Here is a 15,293-nt window from a genome sequence, read left to right as displayed (position 1 = left end):
ATATACGGAAATTGTCTCGCCGTGTCCAATTCGCCGCCTGTAAAATATAGAGGTCCCCCCCCCCCCCCCGTGAAGGCCTGAGAAGCAGCCGCGTCTCGTACCGAATGAGTACCCAAAGCACGTCTCCACCCCCGTTAGCGATAACAACCAATGAACCCATCTAGACGGAGTGTTCATGGTAACTGGCTTGTATGGTTGGTATAAGCCCAGCAGATGTCCTTAATGTGACAATCTAAGTGTTGTCGGGATCTCCATATAACAAAACACCGCTATAACTGCACAAAGACTGGGAAACCGCCGGGAACCGGGTAAAATACGGACGCGAATAGGATTTAGTTCTACGAGACACCGTAGAGATCCTTCCTTCTGGTGATACCGAAAAGACCATCTACGTCGAACTCCAGTATATCTGATACCCAACGAAAAATCTAAAGTAACGTGACTATGGCTGACGGCTGACGGAGGGATAGGTTTGTGTTATCTGACTAGTTTCAAAAGACCCCAATCAAAGTCCCACAACAGTGATACTTTGATTCATGGTTCTGGACCGTTTGCTACCCCGCAGAAAGCGGCCTATCAAAGGCTCTTGATCGACCGGAGTGTCGTGAATCGTACTATGCGCCTTCGAAATAGCGGAACGTATCCCGTTAATGGATCGTTCCGATTGGTCCGTAGTGAAAATTATGATAAAGATTCAACATTGAGGTAGATAGAAGTAATAAAAGGATTGCAGTCCCTTTCCATACCCCAGCGAACTCCAAGTGTTCCATGCGGATAAGTTATTTCGGGGAATACCTGTTGTCCATGAGTCCCATAATAGGTCTCTAGTTGGTTGCGATAGTCCCTTGACATACCAGTCTCCCTTGGAAGACACCAATCCACCAAATCTAGCCGCTCCTGCATTATCAATAGATGCTGTTCTCCTTTTGGATCTGCCCGAAGGCAAGTTAAAACTGAAGAAGCAGAGGATGATCCCAATTAACAACAATCATTCTAGGTGCCACGCTTGGCTCCTTTACCTTGGTAATGAGTACTATCGAAGTCCTTGCCATTCTGATCCCAATTTCATAGGTGTGCCCGGATCTCAGGCAGTGAGCTTTCAGCCGATGTCTGGCCCGGTAGTGAAGTGGTCCTGGGAAATAGTCAAGGGATTATGGAGCCTTTCCTCCGTGCGCGTCGGATTTCCTTACGAAAAATCGCTATCGCTGATGTGGGAAGGTGTAATCCGCCCAAGGTGGAATCTATTCCGAAGTAGAGGTACGTAGTTACTTGGAACTGGGATCGAACCGACTCCTCTCTGTTCACTATGAATCCCAACAATTCCCGAAACAGTAACATAAATCTCATTTGTAGACGTCAGGAATTGGACTTGCAAAAGGTCAGCAAGTCGTCTAGGTATGCTACAGCGGATACCCTTTGCTCTTCAGTGCGCCATGACCAGCTTCCGAAACTTCTTGAGGCACCATGTGAACCAGTAGGTAAGTGTCCTTCAAATCCAATCTTGCAAACCCCTTTCGAGGAGTAGGTCTCCTGATTGATGTATACCTTCCTTCTTGAGTTGTCGGCACGCCCCAAAATCATTGGGTTGGCCTAGATTGATGACTGGGCGATAGTCTCCTGTCTTCTTCCTTACTACCAAAACAATAGTCTGTCCGCTTGAGGTCCTTGTTCTTTCGTCCCTAACTTCAAAGGTGTAAAATCCATCTTTAATTGGGCTGTTTTGCGCCGTTCTGCGCCACTGTCTGCCTTGCGTTCCCCCAACCTACATATTGCCCTTTGCACCCATTCCTTCACATCGTGAGTTTCTAGAGGTGAGTCTTGGGTGGGGTCAGTTCCGCAAAGTATATAATTTTTACTCGGGGCTGATCATGTCCAGTATTTCATCCTAACTGGTTTTGAGTCCTTCTCTTACACCTTTACGTGGGCCCCGGCTTGATCGGGACATAGATATCCCCGCAGTGACACCGAGCTCCCTGGTGAGGACTATCTTGTTCGTTCATAGAGGGTATGGGCATTCCACCCTGAGCTTGTTTCGGACTTCTTTTCCCCTAACCCGGAAGTTGGCAAAGTGTGCCCGGTGCTCCGGTAAACCCCTCTCGGATGACCCTGGGTGTCGGGTGGTACGTGAGTCAAACCAGATTGTCCAGTGTGCCTAAGGAAACCTTTCTTGCTAGGCGGATTCTGTCACTTTATCTCTTACGATGGAGACTCTCCATTCTCTCATGATCTCAAGAAAAGGGGGAGGGATGAAGTCCTCGTCCCCTGATGATGGAGCCTGAGATGTTTAATGGACAGGACGTTCTGAGGGACGGTTCCGCTAAGTCGGGGTGTTCTCTTTCCCCTTTGGGGAAGCCGTGTTGGGCCCTTCCAATGGTGTTTAGGTGGTAAGGTGTCCGACTTGTTAGTCAGTATCTTGGAGAGGACTTCTTCCTCCGGAGCTGCCCTGGCGGCTTTAATCCTCCCCTGGAAATCGGTCAGGGGAATTGAGGGAAGTCCGACCTGTTGGTTCACACCTTTTCGGTCTGTGGAGCCAGGATCGTACAACAGTACGCTTATTGCCACTCAGTGTGCCTCTGTGTACAACTGTGGTCACCCAGAATTTCGATCAATAGGTACCACTTTCTCAGGATCTGGGTAGTGGTCTGAGAATGAGGAACACCCTCAGTAGGATTGGGATGAGCGGTCTGCGATGTCGGGGCGTAGCCCGAGTATGGGAGACGTGAAAGCCTCCCTATGTATAATCCAAGGGTTCATCCTTATATGTACTAGAATTGTGGAGTTTGGCAGTATTGTGAGTTCTCCTTCTCGGTTAAGGGAAGGGTGTGCGGATCCTCCAGTTGAAGCATAGAGGTGTCGGAACACATGCATCTAGTGTGCCCTGGTCTGTGCATACAATGACAGAGCGTACTCTGAAGGTAGAAGCCCTAGAAAAGGGCGTGGGGGGTCACCCCTTCGTACCTATGCCACTAGCACCGTAGTAAGACTAGCCTGGGGGTCATCCAGCGTAGGGGGGTCACCCCTGTATGTATGTCTCTTATGGCATGTTGGGACACTCTTTCGGTTTGTGGGGTACCGAACAGGTGTCAGGTACGGCAGTACACTTATTGCCACTAGTGGGCCTCCACGTACAACTGGGGGTCACCCAGAATTGTTTCAATCAGTACCACTTAGAGATTTCCTGGGAGTGGTCTGAGGAGGGGGTCACCCTCAATAAGACCGGGATGAGCGGTCAGTAATGTCAGGAAGTAAGCACGTGTATGGGGAGGTATGGTAGCCTCCAAATTATCCAAGGGGTCACCCTTATTGGATATAGTACTGTGGAGATTTGGCAGCACCGTGAGCTCTCCTTCCTGGTTCTGTCGACATACATGTATCCATTGTGTTGCGGTCTGTGCATACGGTAACAGATCGTACTCCGTGGTTATCAGCCCGTCCTAGGGCGTGGGGGTTAAACCCCAGTATATATATATATGTCCCTAGTACTGGAATAGGATTCGCTTGGGATTCGCCCAGCGTAGGTGGTTCACCCCAGTCTATGTATGTCAGTAGGACAGGGACCAGATTCGCTTGGGGGTCACCCAGCGTAGGGGGTTCACCCCGGTATAAGTATGTCAGTAGGACAGGAACCAGATTCGCTTGGGGGTCACCCAGCGTAGGGGTTTCACCCCAGTATAGGTATGTCACTAGGACAGGGACCAGATTCGCTTGGGGGTCACCCAACGTAGGGTGGTTACCCCAGTATAGGTATGTCACAAGGACAGGAACCAGATTCGCTTTGGGGTCACCCAGCGTAGGGGGTTCACCCCAGTATAGGTATGTCACTAGGACAGGGACCAGATTCGCTTGGGGTTCATCCAGTGTAAGGGGGGTCACCCCTGAACCACAATGTCACTTTGTAGAGGTGTCTGCCATGCTTGGGGTTCACCCAGCATAAGGGGGGTCACCCCTGTTAATCACTCCGTTATGTGCCTCCACTACTGTGTCCTGTATCCCTGTGGGGATGGAGTATATCCAGTGGTTGTGAGGTCCAGTGGGATTAGGGAGCTGAGTAAGTTATCAGCTCTATTTAATTTCCCTGCCAACAGATAGAGTAAAGCATCCACTATGTGCCCACAGCAGGGAAAAGTCCAGTCTTAATCCTCCAGATTTACAAGAACTTTTATTCCACATGACATTTGTATGTAACATTATAGAGCAAACTGCCAGCAGACCTGAGTACTGCATCCAGTATATGCACACAGCAGGGATCAGTCCTAAATAAGTGGACACTCCATGCATAATCCTGTCAACTTTATTCCACCTGCCAGTGTTGTGTAACAGGATTTATTTTAGCAGTGAACATTTAATACATAATCTCACATAAAAAAGACTTGGAGAACTTCATTTCACAGGAACTTTATTTTTGACAATGTAGAGCAGACTGCCAGTTCGTGGGAATCACGAACTGGCTAAAACCGAATGGCCGACGTGAATCTCGCAAGAGCCGCGAGATTTAAGATGGCCGCCGTCCGCGCGCAAATGCGCCGTGCGGTTTGGCGATCGCGGCCCGCCGGTGCAGTACTGAGTCCACCCGGTACCCCCAACCCCCAGAGACCTGCCCTGAAGTCCTGGCACCAGAGCAAACAAAACGCGATCACGGTAAAACGCTGCGATCCGCGCAAGATTAAATCAGAGAAAGTGAAACAACAAAGTGCCAGCAGAGACAAGTCCAATAGAAAAACGTAAAATCAACAGCAAAAAAATCAGGATAGAAGGACCAATGTAATCCCCACAAAGCAAAAGGGAATTAGCAAATTATCATATTAACCCCTTAAGGACACATGACATGTGTGACATGTCATGATTCCCTTTATTCCAGAAGTTTGGTCCTTAAGGGGTTAAAGAGACAAAGCTAATACCAACTGAAAAGGCAACTAGCAAATTATCAGGGAAGAAAAGCAAGTCTAATACCAAAATGTAAAAGCAATTTAGCAGATAATCAGGGTAGAGAAGGGAGAGGGTAGCAGGGGACAAATACCACACCATAAACATTCAAATATAATGATAAATGTAATATAAATGAAAACTGTTTGGAGCAAAATACTCTGACCTGTGCCTTGGCTGGTAAGCAGCAAAGAAAGAGGAAATCATGTGACTGTCAGGGCTTTATATATGGATGTGATGCCTGTTACTGATTGGTTTAAAGTTTTCTGATTGACTTGTGCTGCTGGAGGCATAAAGTAAAGAAAGTTATGCAAAATATGAAGCCTCCTGTCATGTGATAAAATTGGTTAAGTAAGACACAAAATTTGTTTTCCTGGATATTAAAAGCCCACTAGCCATGGCACATGGGATCTTAAGACCGCAGGACGTTCTATGCCGTCCCCATTTTAGTGGGTCTAAAATCCGCAGGACGGCATAGAACGTCCTGCGATCTTATGTACTTACCCGGTCGCCAGCGATCCCACGCCGGCGATCGCGGTATGGGGGACTTACCTGGGAGCCCAGGGAGTCCCCCTCCGTCCTCTTCGGCCGCCCAGGGCCATGTGATCGCGAGGTCCTTGCGAGGACCCCGCGATCACATGGACGGCATAGCCGTCCAAGGCAGTGCCAGCAGGGGGAGTGCCTGTAATGACAAGTACTCCCCCTGCTGTCTGAAAATAAAATCAGTTAAAACAGTGTAAAAATAAGATTATATATACTTAGATCATATATATATTTATTTTTTATATGATCTAAGTATATATATATACACATATACACATAAATATACATACACTGTCTACGTGTATTTTAATATTAATATATACATAATTATATATATATATTCATATCAAAATACACGTACAATGATATTGATTAAATATATATATATCTATACATAAGTATATACGTATATATCACTATATATATACCTATATATAAATAAAAATAATTTAAAAAAATTATATACATATATATACACACATATATATATATATATATATATAATAATTCTACGCATATATTTATGTACTAATTTGACATAATTAGGTCATTTTATTAATTACAATTTGCAGGACCTGCCTGACAACTCAGGCTGAAAGTTCAGGGAATTACATTTTCTAGCACTATATTTAACCCTGTAACTTTCCAAGACACCATGAAACCTGTACATGGGGGGTACTGTTTTACTCGGAAGACTTCGCTGAACACAAATATTAGTGTTTCAAAACAGTAAAATATATTACAACGACGATATCTTCAGTGACAGTGACATTTTTTGCATTTTTCACACACAAATGGCACTTACACTGACGATATAATTGTTGTGATACGTTTTACTGTTTTGAAACACTAATATTTGTGTTCAGCGAAGTCTCCTGAGTATAACAGTACCCCTCATGTACAGGTTTTATGGTGTTTTCAAAAGTTACAGAGTCAAATATAAGGTTTGCGTTTCAGTTTTTTCACATTAAAATTCGCCAGGTTGCCTTTGAGACCGTATGGTAGCCCAGGAATGAAAATTATCCCCATGATGGCATACCATTTGCAATAGTAGACAACCCAGGGTATTGCAAATAGGGTATGTTCAGTTTTTTTAGTAGCCACTTAGTCACAAACACTGGCCAAAATTTGCGTTCAAATTAGTTTTTTGCATTTTCAAATATTAACACTAACTTTGGCCAGTGTTTGTGACCAAGTGGCTACTAAAAAAGACTGGACATACTCCATTTGCAATACCTTAGGTTGTCTACTTTTGCAAATGGTATGCCATCATGGGGGTAATTCTTATTTCTGGGCTACCATATGGTCTCAAAGGCAACGTAACCAATCTGGCGAATTTCAATGTGAAAAAACTGAAATATGTAACATGCTATATTTGACCCTGTAACTTCCCAAAACACCATAAAACCTGTACATAGGGGGTACTGTTTTACACGTGAGACATCGCTGAATACCAATATGTGTATTGTATTGCAGTAAAAGCAAACAGTATTTTGACATTCACAGTTAGAATGTCACGTAGAACTAAAAAAATTTTAAAAATTCTTATTTTCTCCCATTTTTAAATATTTTTTTCATATTAAATTATGTTCCATACCTAAATATTTGATGTTAAACGAAAGCCCTGTTTCCCCTGGATAAAATGATATATAATAAGTGTAGGTGCATTTAATATGAAAGAGGTGAATTATGGTTGGACAGACATATAGCGCAAATGCCAGGTTTTGTTTACGTTTTTTTTGGATCACAACTTGTACATTTGGCTGCGGTCTTAAGGGGTTAAATCAAAGCATAGCAGAACACAAGCCAACATCATAGAGTGGTAGTTGTCACGGCGCACTGGGTGTGGCAGACACGCCACTCTCACTCACCAGGCGCCACATGGATCTCGGGAGTGAGGGATATGCTGAGCACTCTTTCTGGCCACAGGCAAGGGCCACTGTTCTTCTGCAGCGTGCCGCACTCGTTCCTCACTTGGTGGCCCCTGCCCTTTGGCCACCCTTCCCTCTTGCAGGCATGCTATGCAGCTCCTTACTTGTTGCTCTCACACCGCTCAAGGATCCCGTCAGGGTGTTAGAACACCCCGAGGGGATCCAGGAGCACAATGGGGATTCCACACTGTGGGATCTATCTCAGTATGTCTGGGAGTAGTGTTGGGAACAGGAGGATGAATGGGCAAACTGACATAACATTCTGCCCACAAAGGGAGCATTAACGCCTGCTCACCAAATAGGGCCACCTACTTACCACCTTTGGTCCTTTACTCAGTTGTCTTGTGAGCCTAATATGCCTGGATTCCTGAATTAACCCTTGCTTGCCTGGTTAACCTTTTGCCTGCCTGATCCTGCCTTGGATTCCTGGTTAAAATGTTGCCTGTCTGATCCTGCCTTGGATTTCTGGTTAACCTTTCACCTGCCTGATCCTGCCTTGGATTTCTGATTAACCTTTCACCTGCCTGATCCTGCCTTGGATTTCTGGTTAACCTTTCACCTGCCTGATCCTGTCTTGGATTAACTTGTTAAATACTATCTGTGTACTGGTCCTGCTTGGACTATCCTGATATCCTTTTTCTTCCTGGTCCCTGAACTTTCCAGCTTATAGTGACTTATTTTTCAGAGACTTAAATTACTTTGCTTTGTCCTTTCTCTGCATAACGAGCCCAAGCCTTTACAGTAGTATTTGTGACTATACAGGAAAACTGTGTGCCAAAAGTAGCACCGAAAGACTAATATAATAAGACAATTTGGAAAATGTTTGCAAGAACTACCAAGTTGCTGCTTTGCAGAGGTTATCCCTATATGCCTCATGGTAAAAAAGACCCTGAGTTGAATGACCAGTGACCCTGCCCGAAGGAGACTTGTTAGGCAAGGCATCAGCCTTGCTGATCATGGACTTCAGCAAATTGGAAAGACAACCAAAGTCTTTACTCAAACGAACTCTAGAAAAAAGGAACAAACAAGGAAGAACACTTCTTAAAATGCCTAGTGGCCTTAATATAATACTCAAGGACATGGACATCATCCAAATTATACCACAACTTCTCCTTGTCATTTACAGTTGAAAGACAAACTAAGAGGCCAACAATCTCCTGGTTAATTTTAATGGAGATGACCTCCTTTGGCAAAAATAATCAGTACTCATAAATGCTCAATCCTTATGAAAAACCAATAGAGCAGGGGTTCCCAACCCAGTCCTCAAGTACCCCCTACCAGTCCAGGATTTATGGATTATCTTGTTGTGTCTAAAGTGTTTTTTTCATCTTTTTCTAAAACCACATTGGACACAACTGGGTAATCCCTAAATCCTGGACTGTTATGGGGTACTCGAGGACCGCAAGAGAGAGCTGAAATTTCAGAAATTCTCTTGTCAGAGGAAAATGCCTGAAGTCACTTTCCAAGTGCAATTGCAAGTCTTTTTTTTTTTTGTTGCAGTGCATAGGATAACATACACACACGGCCGTCTTTAACGCGGGGCAAACGGGGCTGCTGCCCCGGGCCCAGTTGCTCCTGGGGGGGGGGGCGCAGGAGGGCCCTTCGATTTGTGCAGCCCCCATGGACCCGACGGTGCGGTTGCACAAAGCCGCACCAGCCCGCACACTAAGGAGGCCCCCCAAGTGGCCCATGCACTAAGGGCCATCTGGTGGGCATTTGTCAGCAGGGGCCTGGTCGGGCGCTGTTGCGCTTAAGCCGGCTGGGAGGAAGTGAGTGCCTCGCGTCAATTCCTCCCACCGGAGATAAGAGCTGTGCGGGAGGAGAAGGGCAGGGAAGAGTTCCAAAGGATAACTCCCAACTGCCTTAGCCTGCCACTGGACCCCAGGGAAACCACCCCCCAGAAAAAGGTAAGAACCTGGAGGGTGGCTAAATGTATGTCAGTATGGTTGTGTGTGTGTATGTCAGTATGTCTGTGTGTGTGTGTGGATGTCAGTATGTCTGTGTGTGTGTGTGTGTGTGTGTGTGTGGATGTCAGTATGTATCTGTGTGTGGATGTCAGTATGTCTGTGTGTGGATGTCAGTAGTATGGCTGTGTGTGTGTGTCAGTATGTCCGTATGTGTCAGTATGTTTGTGTCAATACATCTGCCAGTGTTTGTGTCTGTGTGTTTCAGTATTTGTGTGTGTGTGTCAGTATATATGTCAGTTTATGTGTCTCTGTGTGTATGTCTGTCTGTGTGTGTGTGTGTGTGTCAGTATATCTGTCAGTGTATGTGTCTCTGTGTGTGTGTATGTCAGTATGCCTCTGTGTGTGTGTCAATACGTCTGTCAGTGTATGTGTCTGTGTGTGTTTCAGTATTTCTGTCACTGTGTCTCTGTGTGTGTGTCAGTATATCTGTCATTGTATAATTCTGTGTGTGTCAGTATCTGTGTGTGTGTGTGTGTATGTATGTATGTGTGTCTATTTGTGTGTCAGTATGTCTGCCAGTATGTATCTGCAAATGTTTTAATACGTCTCTCTGTGTGAGTATGTGTTAGTATGTCTGTCAGTGTGATTGGGGGTTGGGCGTAATTGGGGGGGTGAGGTGGGAGGGGCAGGCCCCAGGGGGCCAAAGAAAATGCTTTGCCCAGGGTCCTATGCATATTATAGATGGCCCTGCATACACGCTTGTATAGACAATTCACAAGATTATATACGACAGTAACAGAATATAGATGCATTAGAAAATGTATTTTAAACATTGCACTCATTTACTAGAAAAGCTACAATTTCCCTTGTAGTGATATAGCAATTCCCCCAATAAGAGACAGGACTCTAGATTGAGGGTGAAATAGAACTCTGGTTTAATGACACACACTCTGCTTTTATGCAATTCTCCCATGCAAAGGAGATGCCCACAGACAATTATACATTACCCAATCACACACTGGTTACATCCCACACATCTCCTCCCCTTAGGCTGAGAGGTAACACAATTATCCGTACAGTTTAAAACATACTTTTTACCCAACTTTCATAACTCTAAAACTATACATCCAATATTAATAAAATCTTATATTATTAATCAGCACATTTCAAATACAAACATACCCAAAAATCATTCGAATCCGTTTAGCCGTTCGGGAGATAGGTATAAGTCACTTTTGACCGACCGCAAGCACATTTTCATGCCCAAAACAGTCTTTGAACGGGACTTAGTCTCCAGCCGCAGTGTCGAAGTGGAGTAGAAGGTACGGGTTAGCGGTGTTCGTGCAATTGGGTAGCCGAAAACAGTTCCATAGATTTGGCTGCACACACCGCTGACCGCATTCGAATGAGTTAAAATGGCTGCCGCCACGTGTTCGGTATTCGAATGGCAGCCACTTCGACAACTTCGGCACTTCGACTGTATCCGAAGTGCCAGTTTAACAGTACAAATCCTTTTCTCTGGGAGTTAAAGGGACAGGAACAGCAATATAAAAATCCATTATGCACAGATCAGTTCCTAGAAGGGCAATACATCCCAGGGCCATAGTCGCAGGGCAGGAGGCTGGCAAACGGGCCCCTCCAAAAACCAGTGGCGAGGTTACTTTCGCCACAGGTAGGAATGGCTATTTATTAGAAGGGGGGAGCTGGTAGTGCTGCCGGCTCCCTCCTTGCTTTTTTTTCTTTTTTGGTGCATGCACAGTGCTGTTTTTGTCCAAATGGACGAAAAACAAATAATTTTTTAATGAATTTCGTTTGAAAACGAATGGTTTGCGGACGAAATTCGGGATCGAGGAATGAAATTTTTATTTAGTACGAAATCATTGGTACAAAACAAAATTTTCACTGGTGCACATGTCTAGTTGATGATACTGTAAAGTTGCTGAACATTGGTGAATAAAGTTTGCAAATTAAGAAGACCAGTGAGTGCCCTTCTTCGAGTGACAACAGTGCTAACAGTGAGGTATATGAAGTATCTATGCCACACCAGCCTTAAAGGATATATACATTAACATACATAAGCAAATATAATGCATTGGCATAAATTAATTAAACTTGTTAACATATCAAGCTAGGGAATAAACAGTTATTTTACATCCTGAAAACAAATCAAATTACCTATTTTCAAATTTCCAAAAAGTTTGCCTCAAAATAAAGAAAACTAAAAATCAAAATAGAGATACAAGTGAAAATAAATTACCATAAACAGATCTGGGTAACGGAAATTGTGTACTCCACATAATTATATGGGAACAGTATAACAGCCCAAATGCTAGGTCCTGCATACACTGCTGTGTATCAGCAATTAATATACTGTAAATTGTAAACAAACATATGTGAGAACGCAATATATATATATTCATCGTCATGTAGCTCCTCGAATCATGTGGCTGCATGTAACGCAACTGGAGCATTTGAAGCAGCCTTTTTTCAACATTGTACGTGATTTCATATAGCAGTGTGTTGGATCACTCTGTACCTCCATATAGCAGTGTGTTTGGCACCTGTTCTAAAGAAGGATATTATGGCACTAGAAAAAGTGCAGAGACAGGCTACAAAATTAATAAAAAGAATGAAATATTTTAGCTATGAAGACAGGATAAAAAATGTAAACCTCTTTAGTTTAGAAAAACAGTGCCTCAAAGGGGATATGATAACATTATACAAATATATACCGTATATACTCGCGTATAAGTCGAGTTTTTCAGCTCTCAGTGTAAGTCTCGCGAGAGACGCAGGGTCATAGCGCGGCTCTCGCGAGACTTACACTGGGACTTGCAGAGGGAGCTGACCGGACCGGCGCAGAGGAGAAGGGAGCTGACAGGAGCTGCAGGAGAGGTAAGCGCTCTCTGCCAGCCCCCCTCCACTGAACTGCCAATGCCACTGGACCACCAGGGAGTGAGAGCCCCCCTCCCTGCCATGTATCAAGCAGGGAGGGGGGACAAAAACAAATATATAAAATAAAAAAATAAAAAATTATTATTAAAATAATAATAAAAAAATTAGAATAATATAAATGCCCACCCCCCACCAAGGCTCTACAATACATACACAAACACACACTGCATCACACACACTCACACTGCACTCATACACACACTGCACTCATACACACACTGCACTCATATACACACACTGCACTCATACACACACACTGCACTCATACACACACACTGCACTCATACATACACACTGCATTCATTATATACACACACTGTAAATAAATATTCAATTAATACAATTTTTTTTAGGATCTAATTTTATTTAGAAATTTACCAGTAGCTGCTGCATTTCCCACCCTAGTCTTATACTCGAGTCAATAAGTTTTCCCAGTTTTTTGGGGTAAAATTAGGGGCCTCGGCTTATATTCGGGTCGGCTTATACTCGAGTATATACGGTATGTGGCCAATACAAACCATTGTCTGTAAAATCTATTCACAAACAGGACTATACAAAGGACACAAGGTCATGCATTTAGACTGTAAAAAAAGATTTAGTCTAAGGCAAAGGAAAGGTTTTTTTTTTACCGTAATAACAATAAGGATGTGGAATCTCTGCCTGAAGTGGCTTTATGAGAGTCTGTACAGATGTTTAAACAGCAACTAGATGCATACTTACAAAAACATAATATGCAATTATAACATTTTTCAACTGTAGGGTAATAGCTTCTTGATCCAAGGATAACTCTGACTGGCATACTGGGGTCAAGAAGGATTTTTTTCTTAGCTTGTTGCAAAATTGGAAGTGCTTTAACCCCTTAAGGACAGAGCTTCGGAAGCTTGTCGTTCACTTAATGACAACGGCATTTTTTGCTGTTTGCGTTCAACTGCAATTTGCATTTGACTAATTTATTTCACCGATGCATATTATATACCGTTTTTTAAAGGACAGAAAGGGCTTTAATTTGATGTAACATATATATATATACATGCTTATTTATTATAAAAAAAATACAGAAAAATAAAAATGAAAAAAATTGTGTTTTTGTTTAGAGTTTTTGCAATAATAATGTGTGCTCAATTAGTGCAGGTTAAGGAAAGTAATTAAAAATAAATTCATTTAGTTGTTCTGATTTACAGAATATATAATGTGTCTGGGATTTTAAGTTTTTTTTTTTGGTAGTTACAGGTCACAAAGCACAAGGAGTAAAATAAACTTTTAATGTGGAGCGATTTTAGAATTTGGTATGTTTGTCTTGTAAGCTTAATAGCCATAAAAGAAAACAAAATTGCCACACAAAAGTATATATTTATATAAAGTAGACACCACAGGCTATTTACCTAAGGTTGTTTTGACACTTTCTACGTAGCCATTTCACCGCCAATCTCTGCTAAATATTGGAGTAAAATTGTGTTTTTTTGGGGTTTTGGCACACAAACTTATAACAAAGAACTTCTCATGTGTATTTTGTAAAGTTGGTGTGTGCTATTCCTGTACAAAGTTTTATTTTGTGTTCAGTTACATCTGCTGAGTAAAATTACACCCCCATTGTATGTCTTTGGCACTATTTTGTGAAGCTACAGTGCCATATAGGAGACCTGTTCTTTTCAGTATTCACAGTCGAATTTTGAGAAACGGATTTAATGAGCCTATGCATCCATTTGGGGTATTATAGCAGTTTGACTGTTCAAAACAACCCCACAAAGGCCTACCATTTGTAAAAGTAGACACTCCAGGGTATCTCATAAGGTGCATATTGTGCCTTAACATGCCCCCATTTTTTTTACCAATATATGCCAAAGTATGTGGTAAAAAATAATTTTGTGCATTTTTTACATACGGATTGCATTTTTGCTGGGCATTTTGTATATTTCATATGTGCCACTAAGTTCAAACCTCCCAAATTATGCTCAGCTAAGTCTTCTGAGTAAAAGGACACCCCCATTGTATGTCTGTGGCACTATTTCGTGACACTACAGTGCCATACAGGAGACCTGTCCTTTTCAGTATTCACAGTAGAATTTTGAGAGACGGATTTAATGAGCCTATGCTTCCATTTGGGGTATTATAACAGTTTGACTGTTCAAAAAACCCCACAAAGGCCTACCATTTGTAAAAGTAGACACTCCAGGGTATATCATAAGGTGCATATTGTGCCTTAGTATGCCCCCATTTTTTCACCAATATATGCCAAAGTATGTGGTAAAAAATAATTTGGGGCATTTGTTTACATACGGATTGCATTGTTTCTGGGCATTTTGTATATTTTATAGGTGCCACTAAGTTCAAAACCCCCAAATTATGCTCAGCTAAGTCTTCTGAGTAAAAAGACATCCCCAATGAATGTCTTTGGCACTATTTTGTGAAGCTACAGTGCCATATAGGAGACCAAGCCATATCAGTTTTTACAGAACTTTGAATTTTGACGCTGGGCCTATGTGCAATTTCCAAGCATCTTCGCAGGTTTTAAATTCAAACTACCCCACAAAGGCCTACCATTTCTTAAAGTAGACACCCCAAGGTATTTCAAAAGGCATATTTTGAACCTTAGCGTGGGATAATTTTTCCGCTAGCTTCTACCAAGTGTAGTGGTAATAAGCATTTTTGTCTGCCTTTTGAAACACACAAAGTGAGTTTGCACAGTATATTTTGCAAACCTTATGTGTACCACCACTGTATAATACTTCATATGTTGCTCAGCTATGTCAGCTGAGTACAAAAATACCCCCGTATGTACCTTTGCCAGGTATATGTGGACATCGGAGGGGCACATTTGGGACACAGCCATTACAGTTTTTTTTCAAACTTTACATTTTTACGCTTTGCCCATGTCCCATTTTAGAGTATTTTACCAGGCTATATGATCCAAATACCCCATAAAGCCATACAATTTCTTAAAGAAGACATCCCAGGGTATTTCAAAAGGCATATTTTGAACCTTAGCGTGGGATCATTTTTCGCTAGCTTGTACCAAGTGTAGTGGTAATAAGCG

The 15,293-nt window shown here is 42.8% G+C and overlaps 1 protein-coding gene across 1 annotated transcript in view; it reads left to right on the top strand.

Moving 5' to 3' along the window:
- The window catches only part of LOC134565935 (multidrug and toxin extrusion protein 2-like), a 177,925-nt gene that overhangs the window by 138,504 nt on the left and 24,128 nt on the right, over positions 1–15,293 (top strand). The window lies entirely within an intron of this gene.

This window comes from Pelobates fuscus, chromosome 1 (genome assembly GCF_036172605.1).
Source record: "Pelobates fuscus isolate aPelFus1 chromosome 1, aPelFus1.pri, whole genome shotgun sequence".
NCBI lineage: Eukaryota > Metazoa > Chordata > Amphibia > Anura > Pelobatidae > Pelobates > Pelobates fuscus.
This window is presented reverse-complemented; position numbering and strand designations above follow the sequence as displayed.